Source organism: Empidonax traillii, unplaced genomic scaffold (assembly GCF_003031625.1).
Source record: "Empidonax traillii isolate 1590-97213 ecotype Southwest subspecies unplaced genomic scaffold, ASM303162v1 scaffold176:size2985712, whole genome shotgun sequence".
Taxonomy (NCBI): domain Eukaryota; kingdom Metazoa; phylum Chordata; class Aves; order Passeriformes; family Tyrannidae; genus Empidonax; species Empidonax traillii.
In genome coordinates, this window is record NW_020955369.1 from 2,613,178 (window position 1) to 2,633,914 (window position 20,737).

The following is a 20,737-nucleotide window of genomic DNA, read 5'->3' on the forward strand; positions in this document are numbered from 1 at the left end:
TACAAAGGTGAGGTATATCCAAACTGATGTACCCTATGGCTTGATTTCTAATGTATCTACCACCTCTTTCACTCTAGGCTTTTTTGAGTCCTTTACTGAAGTGATTATTTCAATGGACAAAGGGGTGAACTTTGAGCTGGATGTATATTCTATCTGTAACTGAACAGGAGTAGAAAGAATATTTTACTTTTTTGCTTTAAATTAGTAGATTGCCTTTTTTCTTTTTTTTTCCAAAATTTCTGAAGTTAATTCACTGATCACTGAATCCCTCCACATCTGGGGTGCAGCACTGCTGTCAGACAATTTGTTGAAGGCGAAACACTGGCATGCTTGAAGTTCACACTTGCACGTTTGAGGTGTCGCTGCACACATTGTGGCTGGACTGTTACAGCATGAAACTGGAAGGGAGAGGAGAAACTAATTACTGGAGGTGGCATCAGGAGAAGCAGTGTCCTCCTCTCTGAAAAAGGAGAATTTTATGATCTACCTCCTCCTGTGTGATTAGTCACTGGGAGAACAGCTGTTCTCCATGTACCGGGCAGAGTTCCAGCTGTGTGACATTATTGACATGCCCTGATCATCACCAATTTCTGCCTACACTTTGGCTTACATGCTCAAAATGTTCATTTCGTCAGCTTTTGGGTCGACAGGAGGTGGGAGCCTGTGTGAAAGTGAGATGAGGATACTTCTACAACAAACAAGACTTCTCATTTCATGTGTCCTTACTGCAGTTTTCTTGTTTCACTGAGATTACACTTGAGTTAGTGAAGCCAACAAGGAGATCCCTCAACCTGGGGATCAAGTTGCAACATGAAAAGCTTTTTATTTAGCAATTCTGGGTTAAATAATCTTCAGCAGATAAAACAAGACACCCTCCTTCCCCCCCCCTGCCCCCCCCCCCAGGTAAGGTGGTTTTCTGAGTGCTTGATTTCTGCTAAGTGACTGAAGGAGAGATTCCACAGATAGTCTCAGCATTTCTGTGTCGCCTCATGAAATTATATCTGTCATCCCTTCCCCCTCCAAGGGGTCAGTATATCATCGGGTCTTAGTCGAAGGGTTTTTGGAAGGGTTACAAAAATAACTCCGTTACACTCACTGAAATGTGACTGACTCACTTGGAAATAAAACCTATGCTAGGGAACCATAAGAAACAGATGAGCTACGGCTGTCCCAGATTTTGGATATGCTCTTTGGTCTCTCTTTGCACTTCAAAAGCATTATGTAATTGTCAGAATTAATCAATGAGTTACGCTTACATGGAGGAAGCTGAAACAGAAAGGTTAGCTGCTTGAGAGCAAAACCCCCCCCCAAAAAGCAATAATCCTTTCCTTCTTAGTCCCACAGTAGACATATTTGATAGTATTGTGGCTTGTTCTCTTCCTTCTTATCCCAGGGGAGGGGTGATGTCTCTTCATCCCTGGTGCTGCATTCCCACAGCCCTGAGTGGCTCCCCCTTGAGCAGGGGGTGCTGTGGTCAGAGCCCCAAGGACCTTGAATCCTGGCACAGCAGGAGTAACTTATAAACTTGCAGGGACAAATGGTGATAAATATTCCACTCCAGCAGCTGGTTGTTCTTTCATTGCTCTCTTGAAAAACAAGGATTAATAAAATAGCAGAAGACTGACACATTTAGGCTTTGGTTTACCTTGTTTTTAAGTATCTCTGCAGCTCAGGAGCTGCTTCCGAGAGCTCCAATATCAACTGGACAATCAGTGCTCAGAGAAAGGAGCTTTATGTTTCCTTCAGTGTTAAAGGACAAGAGCTACCTGCCTAGCTGGTGAATGTGATTTATTGTCGCTTGTCTGTAGGAGAGGAGTTATGGCCTGCTGGCGGTTCGTACTGACTTGTCTGCCTTGTCTCTCCTACAAGGCTATGGAAAGGAGCAGAGGGAAGGATATTGTAGAATTTGTCTGTATGATGCTGATATACAGTGAAGTGCATGAGTATAAATATACTTCTTCTTTTTAAACTGATCTGCATCCACAAATAAGCAGATTACAATAAAGTATGGAGTAAATCTCCTAATTTTTTCACAGAGAAGAGCAGTCATGAAAAGCAGATCAGCTTCCAAAACTACTGCTTTGCCAAATGACACATTTTTATACATACACCAGCGTGGTCCAGCATTGATATCCTCGTAGCAAAGGAATAAAATCTTTGTTCCTTTAGTGCCTGTGTTTATTCTTTGTTCCCTAAATAGATGCTCAAGACACGACTCTGTTGGTGGGCATTCATCAGGTTTTGTTTAGAGGAATTGTTTTTTATATTCTTCCTGTGACAGAGATTGGGGAAAGAGCTTAAAACAGAAGAGCTGTCATGTTCCTGAAAATCTTAATTTTTTTTTTATTTCATTTAAAACTCACGTAAAATGATTGTGTTAAAAAAAAGAAACTAGTGAGTTTTTATTAGTTATTTGAACTATGAAAGGAAGACCCTTCAGAAGATTCTCCTCCTCATCATCATATGCAGTTCTTATTTTTGCTACTTATTTAAGCACAGAAAAGTCCTAGTTTTTATACATAGTAGCTATCTGGATTATGCCCTGAGAAGTCAGGGATGTGTTACAGGCCTGTGTCCAGTTAATGATGATGATCATAATAATTTTTTTATTTGGAGTGGTTGGGGAAGACAGGACTGTAGTAAGGCATTTTAAAACCAGAGCTGGGCTCCCCGTCAGGTTTCCCCTGCTCCAAACCTTTCTCCTGTTCTTTATTTTTACATTATGATAATTTTCTTTTTCTGTGTGTCCTTCTTAGCCTGCTCTCCTGACAGCCCAGCTGGTACTATTCATAATTGGCAGGCCATTCAGGGCTTAGGCAAAAATAGCTATAAATTAAAACACGACTGACTGACCACTCTCTCCCCTGCCTTGCACCTTCTGTAGATACTTCCATGTGTGGAAAATGAGTGGGAAATTATATCATTTTGTTCTAGCAAGGTTTTATGCATGCTTTGCAGGGATGTAAAGGAGTACAGACTGGTATCGTGTAGACACAGATTCAATAGTTTACATTAAGACTGGTGTGCTAGTTCTTCCTTTGGTTCACACTTTCCACTTTTGGTGCATTTCATTAATTTTAATTATTTATAATATTAATAATACATCAATCTTCCTTCTACTCTGTCCCAGAGGAACCCAATCATGAAAGTTAAAAATTAGGTATGTTATTACTGTATCTGCTAAGCATTAAAAGCCTGATTATTCTAGATAGTGATATCTGGAGAGTATACTGATAATTTTAGATAGTGATTCACCTAGATAGTGAATTGAAATTGAAAGAGGGGTGGAGGGTGTCAAGCTATTACAAGCTATAACAGTAGCTCTGCAAAACCTCAATGGTGATTTAATAATGAAAAGACTCTAAAATTATTAAAAAAAAAAAAATCCAAAGCTTACAATGGTCCCTACCTGTAACAAGACTGATTAATAAAATACTTTTGAAATGCTAATTATTAAGATGAAAGGCTAACAATTAGTCTGCGTAATTATTCACCAACTTTCAGAACTGACCTGACAGCCATTTCCTGTGTTTTGGAAAGGATGATGGGCAGAGGGAGAAGGCTGCCATAGTGATCCACCCATCCTTACTGCACGGATATGTACTGCGAGGTGCAAACCCACAACTGGTATTGTAGCTCAGACAGAAAGTCTGACAGGTAAGTGTATTTATATTGAATGAATGGAAGACATGCTCAGGTTTGACCTGATCTCAATCATTCCCTCTTCTGAAAAATAAGAAGTTCTGGGAAATTTTTGGCATGGTTTTGGCATCTGTTTTGTTGACTGTGTGGTGTTTAGGGTCTGTTCATAGCTAAAGGGGCGATTCTTCTTCTGGCAGGTTTGCAAAGCAGTCCGTGTCCAGCATTCTGGTCTAGCAACTGTAAATGGGGTCGAAGCTTTCCTAAGTCTACATTTTGGCAGTGCTTTTGCACTAATGGCTTTCCTTAGAGCAGGCATCCAATTTCTCTTAAACGCTTTTAGGTCCAGTTGACCCAGGAGAAGGAATTCTTAGCAGGAATTTTCCATTCCTCGTGCATCCAGTCATTGTACAAAGTGAAGAACTCAGCCCATCTGAGTAAATTACTGTGTTTGGTATAAGTGTCTTCAGACTTCAGCAGCTGCAAGATGTGCAGCCAGACTTGTTTTCATTCTCTCCTCTCCTCTCCCAGGAACTGTTGCTCAGAAAAGAGTTTCTGGGATGAGTTTTGACCAGCTGTTTCTGACTTTGCATATACTTTTCTTCCTATGTGCTTTCTGGCATATTTGTTATATTCACGGGGTAATTGCTGTTCTGTACCACGTGGAGACCTTGATCTGCCACTAAAGCAACTGCAGGTCCTGTGCTGAAGGTAGGAGCTTCCTTTTGAAGGTCGCCACGAAGTTCCTATTCTTGCAGAAGGTAATAGATTTCAAAGCCATAAGGAAAGCTGTCAGTGGGATCAGGGTGGATGTCACCCTAAGGCACATAGATATCTTTTTTTTCCCTTCCTTTTTTTTTTTTTTTTCTTTTTTAATTAATTAAAACAGACTAAAGCTGCTCAGGACTTGGAATGTTAGCTGTAACTTCCAAGTAGATTTGCTGGCAGAAGATGGGGTGCAGAATCAAAGATGCGTATTAGTTCTTTACTGCATGGACCGGCCTCAAAGAACTGAGAGCCATCTCCCAAAGATGAAGTCAGTGGTGATTGGTTGTGTAATCTATTTTGAACAGCTATCAGAGCTCTATTGTGACTAGTTTTACTGAGCAGTGCTTAATGCATACTTTGACTTATCATAAAGTCAGAGGTTTGGGTTATCTGGAAGCTAAAGCCCATTTGAGGATGTAGATAGCTTCACACACTTTAGTGCAGAAGAGGACAGATTTTGAAAAAAGTGTGCTTTTCAGATGGAAAAAGAGAGTCTGTGTGTGTTTGGCAGTGATTCTCTTTAATTCTTTGAAGAGTGTGCTGAGCACGACAGTTGTGGGACCGAAACAAAGGGTGAAGAAGGAATTAGTCTTTTGCAGTGCCCCATTTTAAAGTTGATGGGTGATTTTTTTCACAACATTGCTTTTGCAGTTTCTGAAGTTTTCCCTGGGTTTGTGTTCCGAGTGCAAGGACATAGCAACATGCTGACAGGCAGATATAACCAAGCACTCCATAGACTAAACCAGAACAGAGAGTGCAGAACCTGAAGAGCTGTCACAAAGCATGGATGGGCTAGAGGAACTGGATGGAAATGATGCCTGTGTTTTCCTCATTACCACTCTTCTGTCTTATGTGTATATATATTTTAATATATTGCTCTTGGTCCTGGTGAGTCTGCTGTGTTGGATCCTGTGCCTTTGCTTTCCCTGCATGTTGGAAATGCTTGCTGAAACAAGGATGAGAGATGGGGAAAATATGTTCATGTTTTTTGATAGTGGGTGAATCCCTGAAGTGATTCCAGGTGAACCACCTTCTAGACTCCTCAGCCTGCTGCCACACCTGAACTAATTAGCTTCACAGAGATAGTTTTATTTACTGTGAGTCCCCAGAAGTTGTGCTTTCCCCTTTCTCATACCTATTTTCTGTTAGAATTGTTGTCATCTTTATTCTTTAGGTAATACTGAGAGGAAACTGATAATTGTAGCCTTAGTAAGCTGTTGGTGTGATCACTTTTTCTAGGTTAAATGATTTATCATGTTTTACCACAGCCTTATAAACAGGAAAAGCCAGCCTAAAGACAGAAGAGATACTAATTAGACAATGATAGAAATACAAATTTAAAGCAGCCACAGTAAGGCAGAGAATTTATACAAAAGAGCGTCCCTTTTATTACAACCTAAGCCTTAATTATATATCCTAAGTCATCCATTATATCCTAAGTTTAATTGCAGAAAACAGGGGATGGGAAAACTAAGCCTTCACAGCCATATTTGGCAGAAGCTCTGGAGCAAGATTGCCATTAGAGGAGAAAGTAGGAAGTGAGCCCTCATGAGGAGCACCTGAGAGAGATCAGGATGCTCTAACTTGGCCAAGGAGAGATGAGCAGAATCTGGAGCTCCTGCCAGCAAGGAACAAGATGGAAGTTAAGTTGGTGAGTGCAGGCTGGATCTGGATGCCCCTGGAAGTAGCTGAGGGAGAAGCTGATGGTGAAATATATGATCTGGTGATGCATTTTAGTGTTTTGTCATTTAAAAAAATGTTTGACTCTACATTGGTGGTCTGTATGTGTCATAGGATGGCTTAACAGCCTCCCAAATTGTCTGTCAGCTGCCAGGAATGGTGTTTTCTTGAGTTTGTTCAAGGAAATGTTATTTTGGAGGATTGGTAGCATCAGATGATCTTGCAGAAGGAACCATTTTAGTAGATTGTGAAAGGATACAGAATACAACTCCTTGTTATTTCTCAGTATCTTTACATGATAGCAAGATTTCTCTGCTATGTGTGGGGACTCTCTCGTGTAGACAGCACCTTCTTGCATTGTTTTGTTTCTTCCCATATTCCCCAAAGTGATCACTGAGGAGGGACATGTCCTGCCTCAATTAGTGTACAGGGCTGTGATCAGTCCTGCTAGCTGGTTTTTATTCCAGGGAATCTTGGACTTCATCTGTTTTCCTAGTTTATTTTTCTTTGTCTCCAAATACACTAGATTGTCTAGCTAGTTTAAATTGAGTCTGTTTTTGTGTGTTCATTAAGTCTGAATAATGAAAGCATCCCTTTTTCCTCTTCGTTTAGTACAAACAATACAAAGAAAGCCATAACCTAGATAATCATGAAGGCTTAAACCCACCAAGTTCATTTACTAAAAGTAGATTCCTCAAAGTTGCAAGAGTTAGGATGGTTTTGTGTTTGGTTTGCTGGTTTTGGGTTTGTTTGTTTGTTTTGGTGGGTTTTCGTTTTGTTTGTTTGGTTTGGTTTTTCTTCTGTTGTTGCTGTTTAGGGAGGGTTTTTTTGTAGTTTTTGTTTTCAGAAGAGTATTTTCTAATTACATTCTATAAAAGCCTTGGCTGATTTACCCGGGGTTAAACACCCTATAAGATTACAGATGCTAGTGGGCACTTTATATTAAATATTTAATATGTGTCCATAGTATTTTAATATTTCAATACTTAATATTATCTACTTATTTTATCTCTATAGGCAAAAAACTGTCCTCTGTTTTCCCTTTTCTCCAGATGGATTTACACACAGAGACAATTAGACATATCTCTTCCAACCTGGTTTTAAGAGCATTAGGGACCAAGTTAATGAAACAAAGATATGATAGTCTCAGATCTACCTGTGTCAGGGTATTTGGAAAACTTCACACCATGAGCAAAAGCTCCTGTAGATGCTTTCCCTCTGTTGCTTCCAGTGTAATTTTGGTAGATGTTGTTTACGGTCTCTTTAGTAGCAGCTTATATGAAGCATGGAATTGCTTAGGGAAGAGCAGTGAGAGACTTGCAAAAACAGCGTGTGTGGAAATGGGAGAACGTCTCTACCTCCATTTTAAGTACTGTGGATTGTTGTGGGCTTCATTCCCAGCTGACAGAGACACTAGATAAGTCTCCATGCAACTCCATTCCCAACTGAGCTCATGGGGCCAAAGGTTTGCTATCTTTATTCCCGCTGCTGATCAAGGAAACAGTTGGTCTCCATTGCTGCCATTTATTCACAGACATTCAGAGAGTATAGCTGGATTCTTTACCCACACAGCACAAAAGTTAGGACTTTGTTTTATTGTAGATAAAGAAAATTAGAAAGTCTTCTGTGCTTATATTACACAATTTTCAGATCAGCAATATAAAATGAATCTGTAGCTGCAAAAGCCTGGGCTATTGTCTTGTATTCAAAGGCTTCTGCTTTTTTTTTTTTTTTTTTTTTTTTTTTTTTTTTTTTTTTTTTTTTTTTTTTTTTTTTTTTTTTTTTTTTTTTTTTTTTTTTTTTTTTTTTTAAATGTGGTTTTGCCCTCAGTACAGGATTTTTTTGCCAAAAATACCAGGTTGAAGTGACATCCAGCCTTCATTCTGTGAAAGAGATTTAGAGCGAGCTGCTGCTATGTCCTCCTGGACTGGGGGACACAAAGCTGTCTGGCTGACACCTCTGAAAAACAAGAGTGTGTCTCCACATCTCTATCTCCTTTGCATAATCTGTGATATCTGAATTAAGTTTCGTGACATATTAACACTTTGAAGCTGAGTTAATATACTGTGTTGTATAATACATTATGTATGACTTGGGCATCAATTGTGCAGGAGCATCAGCAGCCACAGACTCGAAAATGTCTCTTTCAGTGACAGAAATCCTAAATAATACTGAAACCAAATTCTGTTGGCATAATTTTATTTTGTATTTCTTGTCCCATTACAGCATCTCTTACTTGCAAAACCACTCATGTTCAAGCCATCTAGCTTCCTCTTCTCTCCTCCATGTACTTGTCACGAAGTCCCTGTTCCACATCTTTCATATTACAAATATTCCCATGGTGCTGCATGGTTAATTTTAGTTTGTAACATCAGAAGTGTTAGGATTATGCTTGCTTTGCTCAGCCTGGGCACTATGATGTGAAAAAGAACAATGATGAGCATTAACATTTATAATAACAGTGTGCTATAAAGAAGAGTAAAAAACTAAAAGAAAACAAGCCCCACTGTGTTTTTTCTCTTCTTGTATATTCGTGTTTCATGCTTGCAAACACAGCTAAGAGAGAGCTTGTTTCATCAGAAGTTGTAAACTATACATTGGTCTGACATTGGATCCAGTGTGTGTGTGTATATATATATATATATATATATAGGCAAATATGCAGTCAGAGATTTAAGACTAATATAACTCATCTTAAGCCTGATTACTTTGTTTCAAAATTAGACTCTTAGAACATATTAATTATGGACATATCCCCAGACAACATGGCTGTCCATGGGGGATTTCTGCCCTTAACTCTGATTAGTGTTAATAGCAGCTATCCATGTAAACTCCTAGAGGACCAAAAGAGAAACAGTGTTCTGCTAGCTGTGGGTTTTTTTGTTTAGGGTATAAAACAATCCTGAGGTGTTCCAGGAGGGAACTGGTAGAGTGCTTGATAGTGCCAGTCTGAAACCTTTCCTCTTTTTACATATATATTGTAAATATTCCTATTTACAAGAGCATGTAGTGACAGGACAAGGGGGAATGGCTTCAAACTGAAAGAGAGCAGGTTTAGATTAGATAATAGGAAAAATTCTTTACTGTGAGGGCAGTGAGGCACTGGAATAGGTTTCCCAGAGAAGCTATGGGTGCTCCATGCCTGGAAGTGTTCGAGGCCAGGTAGGATGTGACCCTGAGCAACCTGGTCTAGTGAAATGTGTCCCTGCCCATGGCATGGGCTTGGAACGAAATCAGCTTTGAGATCCCTTCCAACCCAGGCCATTCTGTGATTCTCTGGGGTGGATTCTGGATGTGATAAAAGCCCATCACAAAACTATACACAATACTGTATATTTCAAACTTTATATATAAAGTGATATTCCTTTTTCTTTAGTTGGGTTTTGTTGTTGTTGTTGTTGTTTTGGTTTTCTAACCTGAATTAGACATTAGGGAATACCTTTTTTATTTTTTTCCCCTGGAAGCACTGGGCTGAGGAATGCTACTATTATATAAGTAATGCCTACGTGACTTGGTATTGTATGCACTAATTATTCACTTGTCATTATTCTCCCACCTTGAATTTCTTGTGGAAAAATAATCTCATTTGGAATTAGCAACAGGAACAATTTCCAGACTGGGGGCTGTCTTGTGCTAGAAGCCTGATAAACTTAGAGATTATTGGGCTTGTGTTGTCTGAGGCTTCTGGGATCTAGTTTAAGCTAAGCATGCGATAATTAAAATAGTTTCTTAGTGATGGAGAATTTACTGCATCTTTTGACAATTCATCTCAGTAGCTAATTATACTTAAAACATGCTTTTTATCTCCAGATTGAACTTGCAAATATTGGATTCTGTTGTGTCTGCCCACTAATTTAGAGCCTTATGAAATATCTTCTTCTTGTCTAGTCCCTTAAAGATTATAATCTTCTCTTTGAAGCAAAATGCACTTAGTTCAGTGTCTCACTGCAAGGAGTCTTTTTTTTCCAGAGCTAAATCGTTCTCGTTGCTCTTCTCGGCACTCTTTCCGAGCTTATTTATTTTTATTTATTTATTTTAATTAAAGGCACTGCAGTTCCCCAGAGGCTTGCCTGCTTTGTTCACAGGGATGTTATGGTTTGCTTGGCTTCGTTCGTGCGTGCATCTGCAGCTGTCCCCAGCTAAGCCAATGGTGCAGGTCCTCACGCCTGCCCTCGTGGAGGGAGCTCTTGGCACCCTTGAGCTGATGGAAAGAGCAGGCAGGTGTTACCCAGGACCCAACCTAAAGGTTTTATTGTTTAACTCCATTTAGAGGCTGCACCCAGAAGTGAAGCAGGATCTCTTCCAAATGATCGTGTCTATTCTTAGCAACAGCTAAATCTTATGATCATCATGGTAGCCCCGTGTGACGGGAGGGCCGTGTTCCAGGGCAGAGGTGACAAGGAATGCATAATGCATGTTTTGTCATGGTGGGGGGACACCTCAAGGAGGAGAAGGCACAGCTTTCTGGATATACGAAGGAAAATAATAAGGTGTAACACTCTTGCAGTTGTGCCAGCTGCTTTGCAGTCATAGGAGGGCAACAGCACTCATACCCAAAATGGGAGCAACACAAGCAATTCTGTCGTTTTCTGTCAGTCTGCTCTCTGCAAGGAATGCAAATCAAACTCTAGGATTAGATGAGCACTGATGCTGTCAAAGCAGTGCCCTGAAGGTGGGGGGTAAACAAATAGATCTAAATAAGAAACGTCGTGGACTTCTCGCAGGGAACCGCTGGAGCTGACCATCCTCACCTGATCGCTTCCGAGTCCTGCCAGCCCAGCTTCATGCAAGGGAGTGCTTTGAAATTGCTTCTTTCCTTGATTTATTTTTTACCTGCCTGACTTGCTAGACTAGTTGAAAATTTCCTTTTTTGTATCCTTCTTTTAATGAAAATGAAGGAAAACTGGGTCAGGTGTGGGGGGGTGTGTCTTCATATGGAAGGGAAAAAAAAACAAAAGGGAAGAGAAAAAAGCTTATCAGAGAGGCCTGGAAGGAAATTTTTGTTGAAAAGTTGGTAGTGATGGGAAAAAAAAGTGTGACTGTGTTCTCTCTGTTTGTGGCTAATTTCTTTCAAACAGGCTGTAACAAATATTTGTGGTATCTGAAGACATGGAAAATATACTTCCAACAATTTGTTTTATTCTAATTGCAGATGAATAATGGTTCAGAAAATCTTCATTTTCTCAGCCTTCCTTTGCCTTTCTAACAACACAGACCTAATAGGGCACTTCCAGGATCTTCCAGTAATTTTCTGTCACTCAGTTTTGTTAAAGTAAATGCATATGTGCATCTTAAGCTTTTACTTTTGTTACAGAAATGATTAAAGCATTATGTGGACTGTTTTGGGGTTTTCATTTGGTCCTTGTTTAGGCAGGTTTTTGTTCCTGATCAGAGTTTTTATTAGTGAAGGAAAGGGCACAAATATCTCTACAGATCTGCTGGGCTGTGCATGTTAGCATATGTTATGATGAAATACACAGAAGCCAAGCACTGACACTGCTCCCAAGTAAAACCAGGAGCAAAAAGCTGTACAACTATAAAACTCCTGACACTTCCATAAATTATGGCTTTTGAGTGTTGATGGGCTGACACTTTCTTACTATTTCATGTTTTATCTGATTAATCCATTAAGGTTGAATGCTGCTGAAGCCTGAATTACTGTAGGTATCATCTCAAGAATGGTCTCTGCAAAGACAGGCCTCAAACATTGCCTGATTTCTTTATTTAGATCTGGTTATTACAATTAAGTCACTCAGAAGAGAGCACACAGCAAATATCCACAGTATTCAAAAGGTACATAAAGCCTAAGTTGATTTTGGTTTTGGTGCTTTCTAATAGTTAATATAATCCTATCAAGTTGGGTGGTGAGTTTTATTTTATGGGGGGGGATAGGAAGGTGGGAAAAAACCCCTCACACCATGTTTAAAGCCACGTTAACAAAGAACTTTACTCAAGGAGGAGACGTTAATAAGTAATGAAACAAAGGCTCTTTTATAGAGATTAAATGTACATGTGTCTAAGTACAAAGTTCGTGTTGCAAAGTGCAGCTGTTTCTCTGCTCACAGCCCCAAAGCCCCGGGGTTCAAAGTCTGCCTGCTTTCCTGTCACAGAGCTGACCGGGGCAAGGTCCAGCCCAAGTTCAGAGTTCAGTGTCTAAGGGCTCGCTGGCTCTGCCGGCCGTGCTCTCTGACACGCTCGGGACAAGCAGGAGTTGGCTTAAGATTATAAGTACAAACAACATAAAACTTCCTGTCCTCTTTTCTGATGTGTCAGATTTCATTAAAGAAGGGACATTCTGGAAGGAGCCACTGGACTGTTAAAAAGTAATGCTCTGTATAAAGGAGCGACCTCACCGAACCCCGCGGAAGGAGCGGGCCAGTGAAAGGATGTGCGTGGGAAATAGCGCCCATTCGCCTTCTCCTTCCTCCTGAGGGTTACTTAAGTGAGGAAAAATGAAGTCAAAGAACTGATTATCTACATCCAAAGAGATGAAGCTGAACTCTTTAAAAAAGGAACAGAAAATTAAAAAAAGGAGGTCCGTGTGTTTCCTTTGTGTCACGATAATAGTGTTCTGCACCATGGGGGTGAAGAGAACTTAATGCGTCTGGATATCCTGCTTTCAAATCCTCTTTTTTCTCCCCCTTCAGAGGCTTTTTCGAAGCTAACTCCAACTTTCTTATTCATAAGGGCTGCAAACCCCACCTGTGCAGCTTTTTTGATTAGCTGTGGTCATATCAAAGGCTGCTGTATCCAAGCACAGACCCTGAGTGAGAATGGAGACTGATGGCTGAGAGCAAAGGCTGGTACAAACACCCTTGGAGGAATTTATATCTCAGGCAATGCTGTGGCGGTATTACAGACAGAGAAAAGTTTCCTATCTATTGCCACATCCTTTATCAAGGAAAGGATGGTAAACCATGGGTGGTAAACCAAGTCATCAGTGCTCAGTGCCCACAGCATGCTGCAGGTCTGAGCAGACTGCTGTCATCTCACTTCACTGAAAAGAACATGGATGTTCTGAAAACTTTCTCAGACATCAGAGGTCTGCCCCCTTTGTATCACAGTTTCTATATGTCTGGGTTCAATAAATCTAATTATTGAGAGCCACAATTAAAGCCAGGACCCAGGGAAGGACTGTAGTAGCCCAAAACATGAGTTTTGGACCTGAAGATTTGTGTGTTTAGAAATGATGATTTTTTTTCTTCCCTGCAACATTCATGAGTCTGTCAAACACCAGAGGAGCCTTCCTCTGATGAGTTAGTCCTGTACTTTGGTTATTATTTCAGGTCCAACCTCCCACTTCTGAGAAATGTATTTAAGAAACTAAGAGAGACCCTACAGTGAACACTCCAGACCATGGCTTGTAAGGGCTCAGATGGGTGCATGAACTACTTAGTGCTCAAAAAGGGGGGAAAAAAAAAGACAGCCAAGGTGCAAAGATCCAAAATAACGTGTTCTATTGTCTGACACCTTCCTGGCAGAATGTTGAGAAGTAGAAATAAGAGGAACTGCACCTGTGATGTTCCATTCCTGTCCTGGTCTGTGGAAACTCGAGTATTGGGCTTTTTTTCTGTTACTCTTTGCTGGCTCTGTGCAACCACCGCAGTGAACAGATAAGTCACTGAGACTAGTCTTAAGTAGTGACACTGGCAGAGCATACCAATAGTCACCTCATTTGGCCTGCACTGATGCAAATCTCTGACATAGCAGTGATGGTGAGTAACATTTTCTGCTGCTCCCACTGCTGAATTTCCATCCGGGTCTCTGGCCTCTCTTTGCTAGGCTGGCCTTGTAATCTTTGTTTCCTAAGAAACTCTGACTGGAGCCACTACCCTCCCCAGCACTTCAGGCTGCTGCAAACATACAAAAGGTGGGGAGAAGATGATAAAATTAACAGGTGTAAAATGTGTACATTGCTTATTGCACTGATAAAAGTCCTTCAGGTGGTACAGCTCTACTGGGTGGTAGCTACAGATTTGATCCTTGTTCAAAAAGATGACTCTGGTCAGGCTATTACCTACTGTGTGCAGTGGGTTTCTTTCATTCTTTTTTCTTAGCACTGACACATATTAATAATAATATATTTGGAGGGGAAGGTATAATGGGAGGAAGGGGGAGACTCCCTATAGACCCATGGTTAGTAAGGTTGCATGGGCTAGGGCAGCAGGCTGAAGTTCAGGTACATAGTCCAAATCAAGCAAAACAGGACCAGGTTTGCAAGGTAGCAACTCTTCTGGTTGTTGGCTTTGCTAAAGTAGATAGGTGACTGTATCTCCCTCTTGCCTTCCCCTCCCCCCATTTTCATGACAGCCTTTTCTGCCTGTGTCACCTGGCTTAAGTTAGAAATACAAGACTAATCAGGAAAATTAATCACAGGTCAATTCTTGTTTTCTGTTTTTAATTTCTTTTCTTTTACTCACTCTTTTTTTTTTTTTTTAAATTTAAACTTTTGTCTCTGTGTGTTTGCTATTGTCTCAAATTTATTATTTTCTTTCTCAGCAGACAGTTTGAGAATCATCCCATCTGTTGCCCACCTGAACCAAGAATCAAATCCTAGAGTAGGACTGTGCTTACTGCTTGGTTGGAGATCTACTGGGATCTTAGTATTGGGAGAGACCCAACAGGTAAGTAAAAGTTATTTTATTCAAGGTGCTGAGACCCTTACAAGAGATGAGTCCTATTGCTATGTGCCCTTCTTTGAAAAAACAATGGCCAGGAAAAGGTGTATGTATGCAAATATGGCTTATAGGTTTTTTTTTTTTAATCCTGTAACTAATATCTTTCTACTAAGGGTATGTGCCTGTGAATTCTTTTCTTCTTAGTTTACACACTCCTCAGTCCCTTTTTTGAACCCCTTCAGGTAAGGCTTAAGAAAATACAGGGAGATTTCCTTTGGCTGCAATACTGGAAAACAAACCAGAACAGTCCAAAATAGGATTGGCATAGCTGCCCTTGGGCTGGCATTTTTGTTTCTGTTTTTTTTTGGTTCGTTTTTTTGTTTGTTTGTGGTTTTTTTTGTTTTGCTCTCCTCTTCAGAATTTTCTTTTCTGCATGTCTGCAGCTAGAGTTTTACTACTTTATTCTCCCAGGGTAGTTAAGGCAAACTTTCCATCATCACATTTTTCTTCCAAATGCAGGTCGTGTTATATCAGCTAGAATGTGCTTGTATGGATACTTAAAATGCTCTCTAAAGCAAATTGACGTCTATCTTTTGGTGTCATATTTATGCAGTAAAACAGTTTGTAAACTAAAACTTCACCTAATTTTTAAAAAATTGTATTTTAAGTAAAATACAAAGGTATACTGGGTGAATGTTAAAAGCAGAAGAGATCTTTCAGTGCCTCACTACTTTATGTGTTGATAATAATGAAACTAGTACACCTTGGACTAGTGACACACATTGTTACAAAATTAGAACGAAAGAGTGAATTAGAAATGAAGTTATTTTTATGCGTCTGCATATATTTGCAATGTAAGGCCTGCCAAACTTCTTCAAAAGAGTTGTTCAAAGAGCAATGTTTTTTTCCTCCTATTCAGGTTAAATCTTTCACCGGCAAGAATCTCAGGTTTTTGCACTTCAGTCCTAGAGCATGGCCTGTGCCATGTAAAATACTGATTGAAAATATGCCTTCCTAAGAGAAAAAAAAAAATAGTAAAATCATCAAATTTGCCTACAACCTGTTAAGTATAATATATTCAAGCAAGGTAGCAAGGTTGAAGCCTTTATTATGAAAGGACATTGTTTCTTTTGGTCTTTCTGTGTGATAAGAGATTTCATATGAAAACACATGTCAAGTGGAAGGTTCTGTGTCATCTCTCTGGATCTGTGTGCTCGTTTGCCATAGCTGAGGGTAGAGATCAGTGGTTTATTTTGGAGATGCTGGTTTTAAATTCAGAATTGAGATTGTGGTAGGATCTTTTGGTTTACTGAGATCTCAATTGTCAAAAAACAAATTCAATAAACTGCCACCTGCAGTGGGAGTGATTTAAATATTTAATGATGTTGTGGCTGGAAAATGAACGAATGTAGAAGGATCTTCCAGAGTAAACATAGAAATTATATCTTGCCAGTGTTACTTTTAGCTTCTTCTTCCTTCTTCTAAGTCACTCTTGCACTCTGGGATTGATCTTTTGTTCCTGCTCTCGTTCCCCAAAGTGCTCCCTGCCTGCCTATCAGTATGGACGTGTAATTTTCATCCGTGGAGAATTTTCTAACTTTTTAGTCATAACTGAAAATTTATGTGCTCAGTTCAGCTCAATGAATTGCATGACAAATCTGTAGCACTGCAGACGCCATCGGGGAGACAGAGAGACTGGCTGTCTGTCTTGCCAAGTATCTCAGCAATCCCGGGACAGAATAAGCTTCCTAATGCGCTGCGTATGTGACAATGAGCTGTGTTGACTTTTTGATATATTCGGGTGCAAAGTTCCTGTTGGAGATTTTGTTTCCAAATGAGAATTTGCCACAGCTGGGTATCAACACTGCGCTCTCATATCTGTCGAAGAGGGACAGGGAGGGGAAAACACTAGGGCATTTCAGTGCGTTATCAGCCGTGCTGGTGAGTGGTGTGAAGATTAAAAAGGGGCAAGTGTACTCCTCACAGCCTTTAAGGCGTGTTTCTGCATGGGAAGGCTATGTTCAGTAACACAACTTAAATGTGCACTAATCAGCTTTTGCTTATTTACCTGAATTTATATACACTATTTTGATGTATTTATTTTTATTTCAAACCATTTGCTACTTTTTTGTGCGGGATACGTAACATCACCATGCTTTTGTTTTCTATGTTGACAAGCAAACTTGCTTCCTTGTAAGCAGATGAATTGTTTACTTTCCAGACAAAATAAGACCATACTCTTTGGAATTATATTATAGCATGATCTGGTCTGGATGAGAGACTGGTAGGTACACTTTACACAAACAACAGTTGTTTAAATTTATTGCTATGGCTAAAATAGCATTTCCTGAAATATAAATAAAAATCTCTGAGAATGCATGAAAGATTTGAAAATGTGTCCAAATTTTTTATTTTTATCGCATTTCGATAACTCATTTCATGTACCAGTGAAATTTTTTTGGCCTACTTGGTTTCAGGAGAAGTGGAGACAAGATAAAATAATTGGTTATCTTCAGTTATGTGTTTAGATGTATTTTTTAATTTTTCCAGGAAAGATCCTTGAATTAAACATGAGCCAATTGATTTTCCATGGATTTCATTTGAGCCACAAGTTTTAGGTCAATGAGGCCTTGATTTCTTTTTTGAAATACCGAATCAATTTATGTGAGGGACAGAGTGTAAGTTGCAATTTTAGTGTCAGTTTTATATCTTTAATATGTTTTCTGAATGGGCTCTTGTTGTCTGGAATGTTAGTGGTGCAGAGCTTGCTTACTTTGTTGTGCACATAGTGAAATGAAGCTGAGGAGGAGGAGGACACACCCATGGAAGAGAGGAAAAAACCTGGAATGGCAACTTATCATAGAATTATAGAAAGGCTTGGGCTGGAAGGGACTTTAAAGATCATCCAGTTCCAACCTCCCTGCCATTATGAAATTGGCCACCCATCTTTCTTGTAATATAATGATGCTGGCAAAAAGACTTTAAATCTTACAGTTCTTCATGTCTCTATGGAATTCTTGTCTCTGTTGTTAGATTTTACTTTTCTGTGTTTATATCTCCTTTTTTCCCTACTTTGCCATTGATTTTGTGGTAAGGAACTAATGTAAGACAATGGTTTTGAAAAACACATCCTGTATTTCTAAAGCATCAGCTCAGTGAATCTTCCTTTGAGCTGCAAATCCATTCAATACTCAGGATTTCAGCCAGGGCCGCAGGGCAAAACTCTTCTGTTGCACAAAAAAACTCCAAAAAACAAAAAGCCAAGGGACTTTAAATGATCAAGCAGAGATGATAGGACCTTGGCATATGAAAAACTATGATGCAGTAAATCAAAGCAGGCTGTCTTGAGTTGAGTAATATTTCTATGCTAATAAATTAGTGTCATAAGTGATTTGTCAATAAGATATAGAATATGCTACAAAGGAAGTCAGACAATATTTTTCTTTCACATAGAAAAAATGGGGTGAGGTCATAGCAAAATCCTCAACATGATTTTTTTTAAAGATGTAGGTGGTCTTATCCACTGTACAATATTTGTATATTTAAATTCTTATATGCCTAAGATATCCTTATATAGCTTGGAGGAGTTTAATGAGAACTTCTATGGTAAGGAGCTGCAGTGCCATAGCGGAGAACACTCCAGTCTAGGGATGAGCAGAACTTCTGAAGCAGTTGCTCCAAAATCTTGCTTGGCCCAAGCTGTACGTGTGGATAGGGCAAAGTTCATGGCCCATTCCACCTTTCTTCTCAGAGGTGAACCTCATAGCTGCCACTTTCAACAAGAACTGCATGCCCAGGAAGTAGCGACAGTAACATCTGTCCATCTCTATTCCCTCATACACATGCCAAACCATGCCCTTCTATGGCACAAACTCTCCAAAGCCTCTTGCTAATGCAAGATCTCTAGGTTCACAGCCATGCACAAAACAGATGTGCTGTCTAAAGGGATGTTAAGCATCAGTCCTGAGGAACCATGGCAGGAAGGAATTTGAGCTTGGGCTTATGACTGTGCTGGGACCAGTACTGTTTATTATCTTCACCATGACAGAGACAGTGGGATTAAGTGCACCCTCAGCAAATTTGCAGACAGAGCCAAGCTGTGTGGTGCTGTTGACGTGCCTGAAGGAAGAGATGGCATCCAGAGGGACCTGGACAAAAACCAGAACTGAGCCCATTTGAACTTCATGAGATTCAACAAGATCAAGTGCAGGGTTGCTGTTACCAATCCAGGCTGGGGGATGAACAGATCCAGAGCAGCCCTGCTGAGAAGCACTCAGGGGTGCTGGTGGGTGAGAGGCTGGACATGACCCAGCACTGGGAGCCCAGAAATCCCACCATATCCTGGGCTGCATCCAAAGCAGTGTGGGCAGCAGGGGAGGGAGGGGATTCTGCCCCTCTGCTCTGCTCTGGTGAGACCCCACCTGCAGTGCTGCTTCCAGCTCTGGGGTCCCAGCACAGGCAGGACATGGACCTGTTGGAGTGAGTCCAGAGGAGGGTCCTGAACATGGTCAGAGGGCTGGAGCACCCCTCCTGTGAAGACAGACTGAGAGAGTTGGGGTTGCTCAGCCTGGATAAGAGAAGGGTCTGGGGAGACCTTACAGTGGTCTTTCAGTACTTGAAGGGAACCTATAAGAAAGATGGAGACAACTTCTTATCAGGGCTGTTGCAACAGGACAAGATGCAATGGTTTTAAAATAAAAGAGGGTAGATTCAGACTAGATATAAGAAAGAAATTTTTTAGATTGAGGGTGGCAAAACACTGTCATAGATTGCCCGGAGATGTGCTGGATGCCCCATCCCTGGAAACATGCAGGTTCATGTTGGGTGGGGTTCTGAGCAACTGGTGTGGTGCACTGCATGGGGGTTGGACTAGGTGACCTTTGAAAGTCCCTTCCAACCCAAACCATTCTACTTATCTTTTGATCTGATTTTTCACACCGGGCCCTATTGCATACAACCTTCCTCCACTGCTCCTTCATGCACACAAAATTGCAGGTGGAAGTCCAGTCTGACCATTTGGCACCACCCTCTGCAGTGGTACTAAGAAAAAGCCTTAGGAGGGTCAAAGAATTGTTAAAACTCTAAAGATCCATACCAGTGCAACTTTGCTCTGTTTGTTTTAATTCATTCCTGCCTTTAACAGATTTGGAAGTTCCATATTAGTACAAAATTTAGAAGTGTTATGTGGATGTCATGCCTCTGGAACTTTCTGGTTCAGCAGCAGAAGAAATGGAAGCCTTCTATTAATCTACCTAACAAGTATGATACTGAAAAAGGAGGTTCCATCTTTCTCAACATCCACAGAGTTTGGAAGGGTAGAAGGCTGGTTTGTTTGCTTTATTTTTTAAGGGCAAATTTACTAATCTATGACAAGACCTTCTTTTGTAGTGGTAAATCAGGTTCCCTGCAGTTTGGACCTGTTAACCAGAGTACATCAGCCAGTGGCTCAGAAGCAGGTCTCTGAGGGAGAACTCCAGCACATCCTTTCACACCTCATAATATATATTTTCAGAACAACCCCTACATTGTGCCCTGTGATTGCAGTTTCTTTCTGTGGGTTTCTGATTTCAGGTCATGATTCCTGGGCAGATGCTTATTCCTATCTCTGGCTGCTGACCCTTGGTTTGACTTTCTGGTTCCTGAATTTTGGCCATAAGCATTCGGCTCCTTTCCCAGCTCTGGACACAGGCCCTAACCTTTGGGCTGAATAGCCTGGGCTCCAGTCTGTAATCCTAGATGGGTACCAGGTCATCCGTAGTAGACTGTACTCTAATTTATTCAATAACAAATGAAGTCTAACAGATAAGTTTGGGTGGTTTGGGGGATTTTTTTTTTGTTTGGTTTGGTGTTTTTTTGTTTGTTTGTTTTTTTTTTGTTTGTTTGTTTTTTGTTTGTTTTTTTTTGTTTGTTTTGGTTTTTTTTTTTTGGTTGGGTTTTTTGTTGTTGTTTTTTTTAATTTATGACAATTGTAGCTATTTATTTGTAAACTGGTCTTTTATCTGTATTCTGCTGGATTGCTAAATGTGAACTTC

At 40.3% G+C, this 20,737-nt stretch overlaps 1 long non-coding RNA gene across 1 annotated transcript; it reads left to right on the forward strand.

The window, feature by feature from the left end:
- Positions 1 to 14,411: 14,411 nt before the first annotated feature.
- Positions 14,412 to 20,512, forward strand: LOC114058556. Its single transcript, XR_003571476.1, has 3 exons — positions 14,412 to 14,463; positions 14,590 to 14,711; positions 20,277 to 20,512. It is a non-coding gene; the product is annotated as an uncharacterized LOC114058556 (long non-coding RNA).
- Positions 20,513 to 20,737: the final 225 nt, after the last annotated feature.